Genomic DNA, 17,101 nt, shown 5'->3' with positions numbered 1-17,101 from the left:
AAATCTAATATATAGATTATTAAATTTGTTTTCCAATAAAGATTTTTGCGATGTACTGTAAAACTACGATGAATCATCACACGAACGATAATAAAGTAAATATTATTCATACCTGTAACGTATAGAAGAATCCGGTCGTTTCGAGAAGTTTCGAGAATTTCTGTCTGTTGCTCTGCACGTATCGGCGTGTACACAGAAACACATTGACCTATTAATTTCTACACTTATTTCGTCGATCTCTATGCCATTATTTCACAACACGTCATTCTATTCGCACCTATTTTGCACGTTCGCGCGAATTTCACTACAATTTCACACTATATGCGTCTTTCGTTTCGTCTTTCGTAACACTTCTAACGTACTTTTTTAATGGCGGACGCGAATTAATTCGAACGAATAGAGGGCGTGGTGGAACGTGTTCACAAATTAGTAAAGATGGAAGGTTCGCGAAAAAGTACGGAACGCGTGCATCGTGACGTGAAAATCAGTAAAAGAAGTGAAATGAAATTGACGACGAATTGTGCAAACTTGTGAATCTCTTTATTGTGCATCAAGATAAAAATCATAGTTATTTGTGCCATTGTACAGATCTAATTATACTACGTAGTTCGAAATATTTCGTGCAAAGCTAACGACGCAATTTCCTGCTTTCAGAATTACACAAGTTCGTAAAAGCATTTTCTTACTTTTTTCCTTTCTTATCGTGCTTATTATATCTTTTTTCAAAGAATTTATCATTTTGCTCATTGGCAAAATTGCGATCTTTTATTATCTATAGTTAGAAAAGTACATTTGAATAAAATATTTTTACCCATTTCTTAATGATGAATATTGAGGTTATATTCGACGTTAGATATTCAATTTTCAATTTTTAGTACATTATTTATGAATATTAATTTATAATATCTATATAAATGGCGGACGCGAATTAATTCGAACGAATAGAGGGCGTGGTGGAACGTGTTCACAAATTAGTAAAGATGGAAGGTTCGCGAAAAAGTACGGAACGCGTGCATCGTGACGTGAAAATCAGTAAAAGAAGTGAAATGAAATTGACGACGAATTGTGCAAACTTGTGAATCTCTTTATTGTGCATCAAGATAAAAATCATATAGTTATTTGTGCCATTGTACAGATCTAATTATACTACGTAGTTCGAAGTATTTCGTGCAAAGCTAACGACGCAATTTCCTGCCTTCGGAATTACACAGGTTCGTAAAAGCATTTTCTTACTTTTTTCCTTTCTTATCGTGCTTATTATATCTTTTTTCGAAGAATTTATCATTTTGCTCATTGGCAAAATTGCGATCTTTTATTATCTATAGTTAGAAAAGTACATTTGAATAAAATATTTTTACCCATTTCTTAATGATGAATATTGAGGTTATATTCGACGTTAGATATTCAATTTTCAATTTTTAGTACATTATTTATGAATATTAATTTATAATATCTATATAAATATTATTTAAATCATTTTAAGAGAAAAATATTCATCAAAAAATATTAACGAGGCAAAAATTTTTTCGAAATATTAAAGTCGGAACAAAAATACGAAAGAATGCGTGAAAGAAAACGCGGTTTTCAGGGAAGCACAGATGAAATCACGCTAACCTGAAATTTTGGCAAAAAATCATTCTATCCTCGGACTCGATTTCTTCCACGCATCGGTTCTTGCAAATTAGTCGCGTTCGATTAACAAGACGCGTTCGCGTAACAAGAAACTCTCGCCGTCCAGAGCAAGGGAATGCACTTATCCGAAAGAAAAAGCGAAGCGCAGAATCACGCGAACAATCGGCAAGTTGGACTTTAACCATCGTTGATAAAATTCTTCTATCGTGGTCAGAGATCGTAGGGTTCGGTTGATCGATCGATCTACGATCACGATCGAGCGCGATATCTTCGATACTCGATGCAAACGACCGATCGTCGAACGATTTCACCTCGGATGACTATGTGATTCTCTTCGATGAAGACGAGTCTACGGAGTTCGATTTATATCCGATGTCGAAAGAAAGCGAACGATTTCTACGGGAACAGAGATCAGAGTTAAAAAAAAAAAAAAAAAACTTATTCTTTCCATGACGATGGTTCCAGAGAGAATTTCCGTCAATCATTGTTCCGCATTCCGGAGTATTCGCGTTCGTGGGAGTGGCTTAACATTCGAGCTCACTGACTCTTATTCCGCTCGAGTTCGAGAATAATAGAGGTCTTGCCGCGAACGACCTCCAGGCTGCGATCTCGTTCTCCTGCGATTACGTTGACCGTCTTCTAAAGAAAATATCGAACCTCGAAATATCGTGCCAATATATAAAAAATTTCCTTACAAAAATCTAATTTTACGTTAATTAAGAGGATCGGTGAAAGCGCGATGCGACTATATATTCATACTCATTCGAAATATCTTCTTATTAATTATCGAGTCTTCGTGTAGTTAAAAATAATTCATATCTAAAAATATATAGAATTTTCTTTATAAAATTATTACAAAAATTTCATTTTAGCAAATAATTTTTTTTATATTTTATTTTTTAATTCTTGTTAAAACTTAATTTCCTTTCTTAATTCTTTGAATGAAAAATTTAACTCTTATTTTAAACTCTTCGATATTTAAAGCTTCGAACTTCCTATATACTACACTTACCAGGAATCGTCTTAATGAACGTTCAAGTCTCTCCAAATTATCGTACCGAAAATAGCAAAAAGAGTTCGTCGACCTTTCAATTCCACCCAGTAATCGAGTCCTGCCTCATTCCCTAGCCGTCAGCCGGGGTAACGAGTAACGTCTGCCGATTCTCCGAATCGCGATCGGCATGGAAAACTAATTAAGACGCGATTAGCCGAACGTAGGGGGAGTATCATGATCGATTAGTCTACCGATAAGGGATCGTGGTTCGCGGCGCAACCTTAATTAGCGTACTCTTCGGTCCGATTTCTTTCTTTCCTTTCCTTTCGAAGGTCGTTCGATCGAACGCGTGCTCCTCTTCGTGGCTGTTCCTCGCGACGGTGGTCCAGCCGAGTTGCTAGTAGGCAAACGTAAAAAAATAGGCGTATGAATCAAGGATGCTTAAGAATCGTTAGAATCCCATTGACAAGTCGAGAGCGCGAATTGGCTTCGTCTAAATCGTGGACCATGCGTAACTAAATCGTTTAATAGAGATAACTTTTTCTCTGGCTCGGATCACTTCCACCATGATCACCGTCGATGTGCAAAAACGTTAGGATAAGAGACGAGAGGCTTGGCGAGGGGAACAAGGCTGCTCGAAATCTTTCTCGTGTTCGATGCTTGTGAAGTCCGCCTTAGCTGTGTTTCTTTACGGGAGAAGTTTGTCCTACGCAGTTGTCACGATCTTGGGAATATGGATGAATGTATGGTGGTAATTCTGTAATGTAATCGTGTTAAAGCAATCTTCTTAACATTTATCCATGACTTTTTAAGAGATATTTTAAGAAATATTTTTTTTGGAGGGGGGATGATCGTCTGAAAGGAAGAGAAAATTTTTTTATAGATGTTTTTGCTTATTAGAGCAAATGAAATTTTATGAAAATTTATTTAAGATCGGGAAGGAAGATGATTTAAATTTCATGATATTAAGTAAGCAAGACTAGGTTAAACGTTGACTTGTTATCTGTTGTTTATTATAGAAAGTTTACCACCTTTTTAAACTTTGCTTCCCCGTGACGAAAGTTTCGTTATGATGCTCTTTATATATAAAGAGATATAACAAAAAACGGGTGGTGATATCAAGCTCTGAAAATTTTCAGATTTAATAACTATTTTAGAGGCGAACGTGCTTAAACAGTCGTTCTTCGAAGTTATATCACATTCGAAGTAGTTTTTCTTTCCCTCAATCAAGTTGTTACGAGATAATATCTTTGATATAATAAAAGAGATATACATTTATGTTAAAGAAAAAAAGATCCAAGGTTTAATTTATGTTAAAAATTTATAACACGATTATGAGATAAACGGAGAGCATATTTCTTTTAATCGCGGTTCATAACAGCAAATATATGGGTCATCGGTACAATGCACGCGTACGTGGCCGATTGCCAGTAGGAAGATTGCCTATGAACGTTGATTGTACGAGGGTAGATTAGACATTCCGCCGCACCCCCATAGAGAAGGCAGGAACACGATATGACACAATACAATGCAGCATTAACGATCTTCGTGAATTATAACGCGCATATTCTCCGTGCTCAAATTTCCGGCGTATCACGGTTTAATTTAACCCTCCAATAACGAGAAATTATTTTTCAAGATAATTTAGAGACTTTCACATAAAAATATAATTAATCCCCCATTCGCATTATTCATACTCGTAACGTAATTTTTTTCTTGCGAAATATCTGTTTACGCAAAAATTACGTAAATCACGGACAAATAGAAATTCTCGATTAATAATGATTCGTTTCGAACAATTCGATTCTCGAAATTCGTAGAGAAAAAGATTCGATCCCCTATTCGGTTAGCGATCGTTCGATCGAGAAGGCTGGATGATACAAGCGGTGGATGATTATAATCGACATTGATTATCCGCTCGGTTATTTACGAGATATTTATGTATAAGGCTGAAAGTCGAAGCCAACGCGTGTTTCGACGCTACCTATGCGCGTACAACGCGGATCAGGGTGGAAGGCATGGGGACGAGGTAGCTGGAAGAAAGAAAAAGCCGGGGAACGAGGCACGAGCCACGCCTTCCTTTAGGATATACGGTATTTAAAGTCGTCGTCCCTCTAGCCTAGAAATGGCCTCCTCGCATCGGTGGGAAATCTTTCTCGCCGGTTAGATTCCCGCCGGCGCCATTTTTAATTAGTTTCGATTGTCGATAATCGGTAATTTAAACTCCTCTCCCCCCGGCATTCGCCGTGATTGCATACCGTTACGAATCTCGATCCATCCAGACTCCGATTCCCCGAGTCGTGCTATTCCCCGTGTCTCAGGTTTAATTCTGGCGATCGACCGATCGCAAAGGATAGCATAATACGGCGATTGGATGCATTTAGATGGATGTATTAGGTTGATGAGGAAACGAATCTTTGCCTATATATCGAAGGCGAAGAGATATTGATTGTTTTCTTTTATTGGTTCGATGGCTCTTTCATGTAGATTTTATTCCTCTTTTAATTAGCAGCAGACGGACGGCTTTAAGCCGAGTTGAATGCTGAATGAAACCGTCAAAGGATCTTATTATCTTACTTTTATTATTTTTTTTTTTCAAAAACGATGATAAATAGTTCTGTAATAATTTCATCAAAATTGAAGTTCGTTTGGAATTTTAGAACATAAAATATATTAAATTATTAAGTTATTAGTTAAATTGTGAAATTGTAGAGCTATTTTATAAATTGAGATAAATATTTGAAGTATATAATATATATGTACATGATACAGGATGGAAAATAGGAAAATTCTTCAGGAATCTTTCATGTATAATAAATCCCTCTTGAGATTCAAATGTTTAACGATAGGAATATCGGAATTTATTTTTCGATACAAATATCACTTTCTACATTATTTTAATCATTTTATACGTCTGTAAAAACTTTCACAACAAAAAATAACGTAATAAAAGTTATCTCTACTTTATGTTTTAACCTTTGACATAATTTCAATCTTCAGTGGCTGCAAGTGGCTGCAGTTGCAAAAATTTTATGTCGACTCGATTAAATCGGACAATAATCGCGAGAAACAACGCGAATTTTACTTTAAACGGAAAGGATATTATTATATCCTTTCGACATAATTTCCGTATGTGAAAACGTAACCGCAGTCTCGTCTCACAGAAGCGTTAATTAACCGTTTAAAACGATCGTCGCGAAACTGCGTTTAATCGAATTAACAGCGTCGCGAATTTAATTCACCGGCGATTAAATCCGTTAAAACGCTGATATATTATCCCATGGGTTATATCTAAATCGAAAAGCCGTGGCTACGCGTTCCACCACGCGTGCCGGTAATTAACTACGCGGTGAAACAACTTGGAACGCCACTCTGCTCGGTTGCCTCGATTTTGAGGAGAGGGTGAAAACGAGGATGAACCGGTCGCGGTGAAGAAAAAGCGGGAAAACAACGTTCGGGCTTGACGAATCGAAGATTGGATCGAAGTCGACGTGTTTCGCGATCATAACGCGGAAGAAATCACCGCTCTGATTAATCCGCTAATCAATCGTGACAGCTACCACGTAGCCAACAAGAGTCGAGTTTACGCGTTGCACATCGATCCAAGTAGCTTACGCGAATTTGCGTAATGATGCTGGCAAGATTTTTACCGATCATCGGTTAATATCTGAGATATTATTTTCGTTCAAGGTTGACGGCGAAGAAATTCCTTCGAGAGGTGTCTTTTTCTTCGCGTTGGAAGGACGTATTGCAAATGACTGGTTGGCGCTCGTATCCTAAATTATATTTCAATCAAATTTCTTTAAATCCTCTCCGTTTTTTCAATTTTTTTTTTCCTTTCAACTTGATTTTCGAGATGTTTATATCGTGTATATTGAAATATATCGTTCGTGGATGAAGTTGAGATCAATATTATTTAAAAATTAATTTAAAACGCATTACAAATGGAATTAAGGAAATATGCTTGAAGGAGGAGTTAACATTTGTAGTTTCACGATGGAAACTACTATGCAGTCTTTGCATATTACGAACGTAGACTCGTTCTCCATACTCGAAATGCCAGAGGATCGACTTGCCACATCTCGTTTCCACTGAAACACCCTTCCCCCTAATATCTAACTAGACAGTTCTACCTTGTTACGGGTTTGTAGCCAACGGAATTCCCACTCGACAGAAGTGTACAATGAATCGTTGCACCTTGTTCCAAACACCTAATTTGTTTTGATTAAATATTAAAGCTTACGATCTTATAATGATCGCACGTTCAACGTACCATGAAGAATCGGATGATTGAAACGGCAGTTTATTAACAGCTACACGATCAATATGCTTTCGGCATAATGCTTATCTGAAATGAAAGATATTTGTTGTCCATTTTTTTTTCTTTCTCAAAAATCAAATCAAATTCTAAAGAATATTTTTATCAACGCGTTTCAATTTAAAAACTTTGACTTAATTCATATCTTTCTCTCCTTAGTTCTTTTCTCCCAGATATATTCTTTTCTTTTTCTTTAAAGAGAGGCGAATAATTAATTCGTCAAGGGACGAAATAAAAACAACGATTACGTTTTTTCTTTGTTTTCATTATTCTATCTATCTTTCTATCTACAAACGCGTAATCTCGAGTACGAAACTTTTCTTCTGTTGAAAAGGCATGTATCTTTATATCGCGAACATTCAAGAAACGAAAGGGAAAGAAAAAGAGAGAAAAAAGAAAAAAACAGGAAAAAGTGGATGTCGCGACGAATGATCTCCCTTTCCTCGAGTTAATCGTGATAATTGCGCCTCGAGCCACGATTCCATTCTTCCCTATTCATTCTTACGCGAAATGTCTTCACGGGTGTTACATCGTTCGTTATAATTATTGCAACGAGGCGTGTCATAGAACGGAGATCTTGTTATCGGACAACCGACCGGCAATAATCGTCACGATAGTTAAAATGGACTTAACGTATGTATAATGGAGATTCGGGATCACAAAGAGCGCCTTTATGGCAAGAATATGGATATTACGCCCAATGGGAGAGTCTACTTTCCGGTTAAACGACACGTGTGCTATTTGAATAGATGACACGTGAAACTGAGAGAAGATGGTAGGGAAAAGGTTAAATTGTTCGGGTTAAAGTTCTGGAAAATCTTCACTTCGCGTATAAAGAATCGATAATAAGAACAATTCGAAATTATATTCTTTCGAGGCGAGGAAAATAATAGTAAGTTGCGTCTGGGAAAATTCTTTAATTTAAAATTGTTCCTTTATAAGTATTACAAGTATTATCCAAGGATTTACATACCGATCGATGGAAACTTTGGACGTGAAGGAATGTCGCGGTTCGAAACTCTTCTACGATCAGAGCCAGAAGGCACCGTTACCATTTAAACTCAATCTCGTGGTCGCTGTAATAATAGAAACATTGATTCTCCTATAATTACGGGACGGAATACAAGACTGCTCGAGCAAAAACTCGTTTATTGCTATGCAAATGATAGACTTTACTTCTATTGCATCTATTTTCGGTGGAAGAGTAAGGCGCGTTTGAAAGAATTACGGGTCATTAAGGGTGTTGTATCGGGGCGAACCCGCGGGCGATTACGATAAGCTCGAGCCAAATTGAATGTGTAATTAAATCGAACGGATGGACGAATGAAATAATGGGTGTCATCTGATAATGACTGCCCCCCTTCGTCCTGCCAGTCATGGTACAGGTATCGTGCGGCGAGACGCGAGATTAAAGCCGTTTCCCTTTTGTGATCCGACTTTGATACTTTGACTCCACCCCGCGGTCGATAATTAATTGATCAACGTACGCAGATATCGTTCCTCGAAACGTGCCATTAGTTATCCGTTGGACGTTTCTAATCGTCTAGTTCTCCACCACTTGTCATTAAGCGAGTTGGGATTGTTTTGCAAGGAAGTTCCCTCGACTGGAACCGCGCAAGCTTTGTCAACGGCAAAAAATTCACAGAAAAAGAAGAAAGAAATCTAGAAATTGTTGTTCATACGCTAAGAGATACAAATTTGCAAGCGATATAACGGAGCCCTGTGGAGGACTGTGATAAATAGGAGGAATGCGTAGTATGGAATTCAATTAAATACACAGTGAAAGTCGCTTTCCAAATCCTGTCTATTATAATAGGAATTGATGAATTGCCGATTCGGCGGTACAGCTATAGATATTTGGAAAAGATTGGATAGAGTAACGAGAATCGAGTAACGTCCAGAGATTATTCATGCTCCAAATCGTGGAATTCAACGATGATCTCGAGTTCGGTAAGATCAGGAAAATGGACACAGAGGCGAGAAAGAAAGAGAGAAAGAAAGAATCGAAGGAAAATCGTGGGGGTTGGGGAGATGGATCAAAGTTACGATGGGCTTGACCGATCGATCGGAACCATCGGTCTCGCAGATCGGATACCGACGAGGCCTTACGAGTGCCCGACGCCAGCGTGGCAGCGTGAAAAGAAATAATGGCAGATAGTCGCGGTCAGATAAGGTGAACTGACACGAGCCATCACCTCGAGCTCGTCCGTTGGACGAGAGAGGCTTTTGCCTTCTCTCGCATCGGGGGTTTCCGTTTGTGTATTCGGTTACCCTGTTGTTCCCACAGAGAGGACCCGTGTCCTCTCTCTCTCTCTTCCTCTTTCTCTTTCTCTTCCCGCCTTTCCTAACGCTCGGCTGATGCGCAAAGAAGCGTGCATTTTCTAGTAAAAGCCTAGACCGCGGACGACAGCTCCTTCCTGTGTATCCTTTCAGGTCGCAGCGGTAACGGATAGAAGAAGGAACGGGAAACCGTAAATGGGCTGATGTTATCGAAAGGGCCCGATTGTTCGTTTACACCCTGTTTGCCCGGCCGCGCGCCGCGAAAGGGTTTCCTTGCTGCCAGGAAATTACTATTAGCGCGAAAACAGGTACATCGATGGCGGGAGGGAAGGGGGGAAATGGTTGGAAACATGGCGAGTCCAGCGGATGATATCGTTTCATAATAAGACGGTGTCCTCGGATGAATTCAATCTTCGCGTATGAGAACGGCTAATGAGATCGACGACGCGTGGTTTCTTTTACGGTTCTCTCGAGTAAGAGACTCGTAGGAGACTCGTAGGATAGAGAGCCGTTCCTTGTTCTCTCGGATTTTACGATGTCGTTCCCCCTCCTCCTCGTCGAGACGAGAGATACGAAAACTCGAAACCATTTTGTATATACCCGGTTATTTATTTTAACCCGGCATTTAACTTACACACTTGTCCAATTAGAAGGAGGCGGCTTCGTCCCTCGTTGAAAAACGAAGGCGCCGGTTGAAAGCGTTGAATACTCGATCGGCAAGCTTAAATAATTGAGGCCGGGAGCCGTCGACCGCGTTAAGAATTTCCTTCAATCCGTCATTAATGCTCGATTAAATCCCCGAATCCGTACAAGTAGCTCGAGTTGCTAAAGGGGATGAAGAGAGAGGGAGAGGGAGGGTATCAACGGTGTACATGAGTCGACGCTTTCTTGTCCGTCCGCCAACTACCAGCGTCACCAAGCATTGCCACCGGTCAATCAGAAATTTTATTCAGTGAATCGCCGCGCCTTTAACCAGTGTATCGCATTAAACGGAGCCCTCTCCTTGTTGTAAACCCCTCTCCTGCTCGCTTCAGTTCTCGTCTCCGCGGATGAATTATTCATTGCCTCGACTCAATTCTGCAAGGGGGTCCGGCTCTGTGGAAGTCAGTCAGAAATACAGGTCCAGATTATAATAGAGCTCACCCGGTCGTCCGAGAGCGCGCCGTGAAAACACTGAAAACTTCTCCTCGTCTCGACAGCTCCTTGGAATTAAAGGGAGGACGCGAGATGGGGGAAGGGGAGGCATGGGGGGACATTTCCATGCGAAAGTCTTACCTCGTCGAGTGGATGCTCTTAATCGCCCACCACGTCGGTGGAAATGGTATAAATTTCCAACCCGTCGCGCTCGTCGTATCGAAACGAGGTGAAAAAGAGAAAAAAAAAAAAAAAGAAAGGATAAATTCAGAGGGGACATTTTATAGCAGGAATTATCCTAAAGAATAATATCGGTCAACGAGTGTCTCGCAATAAGACTTTATCTTCGGAACATTTTATCATTTATCACGGGATTTTTCGATTAAATGGAACGAGGGCAGACTTGGTAGAAGGTAACCACCATCTTACCTACGTGCATATATGCCGTGGTATATATTCGGTGTAATACCCGAACAAGAGAACGGATTTAGTAGCGTAATATAACGAAATCCTGCTCGAGGATTTTGTTACCAGTCTAAGTTATGACTGTTTCTTAACAAACGGACCCAATCATCGTTGAAAGAGTAAGGTAACCGCTTCTAAATACGTTTTGCGAACACGCTCGCGATTCTTGGACTCTCGCGATCCCCGTACGGAGGCATTATTTTACGATAAAATGAGCAACCCTCGGAGCGGCCACTGCTCGCATTCTCCGCACGCAGCATCGAGATCTAGTTACACGCGTCACCCGATGGCCTTCCAACCAAGTATTTATCGCGGCACCGGGCTTAATTTGCGCTTAATACTCGCGAGCCATGCGAACCGATGCAACGCGAGTTACGAGAGGCCGATCCACGCATAACCGGAATAACCGTGAATCGCGTCCAATCCCTTGCTCTCGCCTTTATGATCGATGAATCGCGCGATCGCGAATCGTGTTCTCGCGATGAAACGAAACTCCGCTCCCGACTAATGAATCGCGAATGTTTGGCGAGAAAGAGAAGAGGAAATACACAAAAAAATTCCTTGGAGAATTGATCATCGTCGTTCCTGGGATCTTGAAGTAATAATCCTGATAGAATCGTCGCAGAAGCGTTTTTCGTTTATATCGTGTAAATTTTCCAATTCCCATAATATTAATCATTCGTAAATATTATAGAATGATGGACCGCCTACATTTTCGTAATCCATTTGGATACGCTTCTCGGGGAGAAATGAACGGGAACAATCAATCTCAATCTCTTTTGCGCGTTTCTAAATGCTTGCTATTCGTCAATTGGAACAGAGAAGAAGAACATCATTCTTATTCGTCGTACAGATTCATTCCACGCCACGAAAATCAGATTTAAATTATATTATACTTGTTACAACAGCTTTAACGAACGAATGTAATTATCGCCGGGAAATGATGCAACAACTCTCGAATAGGTTAGATTAAGACGCTTAATTACGCTTTATTATGTTTTAGTTATCGGTTAGGGAAAAAAAGAAAGGAGAGGGAAAAAAGCACGTCCGTTAAGCGAAATTGTTTGTCGTTGTGAGAGATGGATGAGACAACGGGTTCAAAGAGGATAGAACGAAGAAACGTTTCCAATCGTCATAAAACATTTTGCATTTCAAGATATTTCTCGAGTAGCAATTAATCGGCCACTTCTAATTGACTATCGTGGAATCGAAAACGACCAACGACTAGACGTGTAATTGCCGAGGCAAAGGATTGTATCGGATCGCCCTGGAATCAGGAATAATCGGAAATCTTGTCGGAGATTTACAACGTAATAAGAACGGACGGCGCGTGATTCGTCTAGCCACGGAATCTCGTCTCAAAGGCAATGTACAGCATTGTCTCGTGATCGTTCCGGCCAGTTTCCAACATCTACGCTGTTTCTCTTGGCCTGTCCTAGGATAATTATACTGTCGGCCGATCGTTTCGAATCTTTATTCTCAGGAATTCGAGAATTTTCAGAATGAGAAAATTCAAGATCTCGTTCTTTTTTTTTTCTCTAAATTTTAATACACGGAAAAATTAAGATTTAATCGATTATAAGATATAATAGAATTTCGCACGCAGAAAAGGATTTTGAAGGATCGAATTCATTTTTCAAATACGAAATTTAAGAATAAACCGTAGAAATATTTGTACAACATTCGATACGGAGCTGAAGAAATAAATTCGAACTTACGTGCCAGACAAATAATACGAAGTCAAGGTTGTTCTAGTCTCGTTCACCTGACACAGCTCGATTCTCACCGACTATTGACCAGACGAAAGGGAGTTATGCTAATTTTACGATTACGTCTGAACGTGATTACCATGCGCTGGCTCGTTCGCCGAGATAAACGCTTTGCACTGGATTTCCAAGCGTCTTTAGACGTTGCTCCTCTTGCAGGAATCTTTCTAAACAGCTCGAGTGAAAGTGTATCGTTGATGTCGTCATCCTCTTGATGGATCTGTATCCTTGAATCGTAGAAATACGGTGAAGCTTCGGGTCGAACATCCCTGCGAGTTAAACTTGCTTAAATAACAATATTCTTTTTATAGCAGCAACATAGAAAGTATTCAACGTGATCCCCGCAGGGTTAATCGATTAAAACGATCACGGGTATGAGATTTGCAATAAACACTACTTCAATTTCTGAGAAATTTTTCTTAATTCGTTCCGTTTAATTTAATTGGACGATGCGGTGAAGACAAGAATACAAGAATTTTTATCGTTATTGCTCGATGCATGCATATTTGAAATTGATTCGTAAAGGAAGATGTAGCGAATATTTAGAATAGCAGAAATTGTCTACGTGCTTTCAAGGGAAACATGTTACTATCCGGTTGCTTCTAACTCGTTCGCTCTTGCAGCCCACCCACCGCATCCACTCGTCATGCTCATTACGGATCAGACAACTTCGTACGAGTGTTCCAGACTCTAGGCTATTCGTGCGGCGAAGCATCGAGTGATGAAAGTTTGATATTTAGCAAGATGTGATAATAATCTCGTTTCTTATTTTTCAAGCGAATGACACGACGTTTTACGCGATCATATAGAAAACATTGAAAGCTGCTGCGACAACTTTGCAATGAACGTTTACTACGTATATACGAAGTTAGCTTTGACTTTAACCGAGTGTTAGGAGAAATTACGTCTAATTAATAGAACGTAAAGTAGCATTACTTGCACGTTTTCTGTTAACTCGGAATTCACGCTTTACTTCGCCGGGAGTTAATCACGAGAGATATCAGGAAAGATCGATTATTTCCTCGATAAGAGTAGTTACAGTGCGGTCAATTAACTATCGCGCACACTTGGATTCTCTTCTTATTCCCTCTTCTGTCGCGAGATAGTCACTTCAAATTGAACGACCCCACTCATTGCGTTTATCAATTTTCGTATCGAGGAGTATCCGATACATTCGTGCTTTGCCATTCGCCAAATCGAACGTTGTACGGTTTGAAATGAAATAGTTTAAAGCGCGATAAATTGTCTGTTGCCGATTGCTTTCCCCTTTCTGCCTATTTTTCTCTTTTTTTCTTCCTCCACTCCTTCCACCCAACGATGATCCCTCCCCCCTCCTGGCATCCCTCTCGAATATTCGTAGACAGATAATTGCAGCTATAAATCCAAGATTAATCGAGCCCAACGCTGGCTGTCGTTGCCTCCTCCTCGCGAAATCCATTTCGCATTATAAATCAATCGGCCCGTTTCTCTCCACGCGTACCCACCTCCCGATAAAACTTCGACACTCTCTCTCCCCTTCGGCGGAGATGATGCCCGCGAACTGGATTACATCGCCCCGGAACTTCGCCCTCCAACCATTCTTCTCGTTCCCTCCTTCCTTCTCTTCTCACGCGCGATCGAATCTCTCGATTTACGTTTCGTTTGCGTTTCCCTTTTAACCCGCCGCTTGTGGAAATCGATGGATTTGTACGAGGTAAAAGACGAGATCAAAAGACGAGCTTTGTTACGGCGGTATCGAAGAAGAATGTGTTTCGATATCGATTTTTTTATCGATGGAGAGGTGGTACGCTTTTGAAGAAGGACGAGGAGGAGACATTTTTACAGTTCGATCTAATACATTCGATTTTTTTCAGTTCGAAAACCAGGCGAGGCGTGGATTCGTTAATCGGTTTAATTCGTTGCACGGCGAGAGAGGGAAAGAGAGAGGGTATAACGGGCACGGACGGTGTAAATTGGAGGGCTGGAGAAGGAAAACAACAGGATAGGTGGTCGAGAATGGGGCACGCCTTTCGAGCCTCGATCTCGCGCGATTTAGGGCTCTTAATTATACGTGTGTGGATATGGAGGTGATCGAATGGCAGAGGAATGGAACGCATACGCGCGTACACGCGCCTCCTTATCCTGCTTCCACCCGCAACCAACCCCTTATCTCTATTGCTCGCCAACCGCGTTATGAATAAGTATATACACGCCGTATTGACGCGTGTACGCGGGGCGTGGTGCGCCCCAAGCGTTGACCGGTCGAATCTCACCCATCTTTTTCCTTTTTCTTCGTATCCTTCGCTCATTTCTCGCCAACGAGCGATGCATTTATGAGAGCGCGCCTGCATCGTGTGGGAAACACTTCCTGAAAGTGGATGCTTGAAATCATGTTGGTGTCCTCTCCTGTTGTTGAGTAATGTAGGTGTTTCGTTTTAAAATTGATCCAAGAGTAGACGCGATTACGTAGCGAAATAGAGTTTTCTTTTTCGAAGGGATTGAATTCGAAGAGAGGCTAAGTTTAGTTCATTTTTGAAATAATCGAGGATTAACGGAGATTGCACAAAGACTTTTAGGAAGTAGGATAGTCAAATTTCGAGCGACGTATCAAGAACTTCTATATCGGACGGCTTCGCCGTGATAGACATTAAATTTCACGAGCTAAGTTTAGAGGATGCTCTGTTTCAGTCAGTTATTAACGATAATATCCTCTTACAACGGAATCTAGGATTTACTAGAAATTTCTGATTGAAAGTTGACTCCCCTCGGATACTGAAACCTTTCTTCGATATTCAGACTTTGGAAAATTTTTGTTCTTCAACTGAAACGTACGTCAAATATCTCGATATTCTAAAATAACAAATACGAATCGATGATTTCGTCTCGTCTCGGGGGGAATATTAATTTCTCGATCATCGATCATTCTGCGATTCTTAATCTTTACAAATACAGATGAAAGAATGACAGTATAAAATAATTTAAGCCAATGCTTTCAGAAATTCATTCTTAATACAATATTACTTGAATAACGAGACCACTACTTTACTCCAAAATTTCCAAACGCATTCGATCATCGATTTTTGCAGATCCGAATCTTGTATCTCACAAAACTTCGATCATGTATATATATATCATATGAAAAAGGTTGAGCAATTAAAGATCGCCTCGTAGGAAGGCTCGCGTTATCGATAATCGAGAAATCGATCAACACCCCGCCGCAACACGAGACGAAGTCATTCCGCCGGTGTATACCCGTGAAATTAAATCGTGGGCTCCGCGATGATCATCAGTCACACGTGCACGCCGTCCCTTTGGTGGCCGGGTGCATGCATGCGGGCCGGGAAATGACTCGTACGAAACGAGCGAGTCGTGTTTCGTTTCCATTGCGCGGAATCATCTCTTCTGGAGCGAGCCGCGGCCGAATCGAAAACGCTTAACTTGTAAATTGCGTGCCTGCCGGCCACGCGGAGAACGCCCACCTCCAAAGAAATCTCGCCAACGTATCTCCTAGATCCGATCCACGGCCGGATCGATCGATCGGCCCGCTGCAATCGAATCGTTCGAGATGAACGCCGAGATTCCACGATCGGCGTAATCCACGGTATTGGAATAACAAGCACTCTGATTGGACGGCGTCGCTTCCGTGAATAGATTACCGAAATAGGCGCGTCATCGATTCGACGAGGATGATTGGCTTCGAAGGTTCATCGACGCGAAACCTGGAACTATCGTTCGACCGATTGTTTAACGCGAGTCTCGACGACGAATTAGCGGCGCTAAATCGATCGGTTAATTTATGCAGGGTAAAAATTGCAATTTCCGAGGCGTTACGAAATTCTTATCGAACGTTTAAATCTCCGATGGTTGCCGTGGGTGATCTCTTGCGTGACGGCTCGATTCTCGAACAACATGCCTCGAGCGAGAGGCGTTAGTTAAGTCATTCGGGGATGGGACTCGGCCGCGATGATTCCCCGTTCGATTTGAGAAGTGATCGGGCGTGATGCTTTTTATCAATTCCTTTTCCATCTTCTCTTCCATCGAAACGTTCCTGTTAACTCGATGCAATTAAGAAGTATAACGATTTGCCTGTACTACAAAACTGTATAGATTCCCGATCGATAATCCTTATTATCATTCACATCGTCTAACGTTGGAAAGCCAAAACTCGGGATAATTTTAGAGAGGTAAAATCCACGATACCATTTCCGATCGTACCGTACTGCATCCAAGAGTATCGTTTGCCGAATCGTATTGGCGGGCGATTAAGCGCTTAAAAGCGCAACCATTCGGAGATTTAAGCCACCCCTTTCCCCCTGGGCTTAGAGTCGAGCCGGGTGCCCAGGAGGGGGCGTCCAAGAGACATCGTGGTCAGATGGGAGAAGCGCGATCACGGTGGAAAGAGCACCGAGGGCGAATATTTGGCCCGTGGTGTGGTCCCCGCCGGACAAATCGGGTATTTACGATCTCCAACTACAATGGAGGGATTTTTTAATCCCTGGGGAGGCCCCGCGCCGGAGGACTTAGCACCGTGGC

General features: G+C 41.1%; 1 protein-coding gene and 1 long non-coding RNA gene across 2 annotated transcripts in view; one reads left to right on the top strand and one right to left on the bottom strand.

The window, feature by feature from the left end:
- LOC107996741 (SAGA-associated factor 29-like) overlaps positions 1 to 385 on the bottom strand; it is a 228,286-nt gene extending 227,901 nt beyond the window's left edge. The window contains exon 1 of the mRNA XM_062070986.1: positions 113 to 385. The gene's annotated coding sequence lies outside the window, so the exon portion shown is untranslated. The remainder of the gene's footprint in view (positions 1 to 112) is intronic.
- LOC133665664 (uncharacterized) overlaps positions 1 to 17,101 on the top strand; it is a 174,174-nt gene that overhangs the window by 821 nt on the left and 156,252 nt on the right. The window lies entirely within an intron of this gene.

The sequence above is a fragment of the Apis cerana genome, linkage group LG2 (assembly GCF_029169275.1).
Source record: "Apis cerana isolate GH-2021 linkage group LG2, AcerK_1.0, whole genome shotgun sequence".
Classification (NCBI taxonomy): Eukaryota; Metazoa; Arthropoda; class Insecta; order Hymenoptera; family Apidae; genus Apis; species Apis cerana.
Note: the sequence above shows the minus strand (reverse complement) of the source record. Positions and strands in the feature narration are given on the sequence as shown.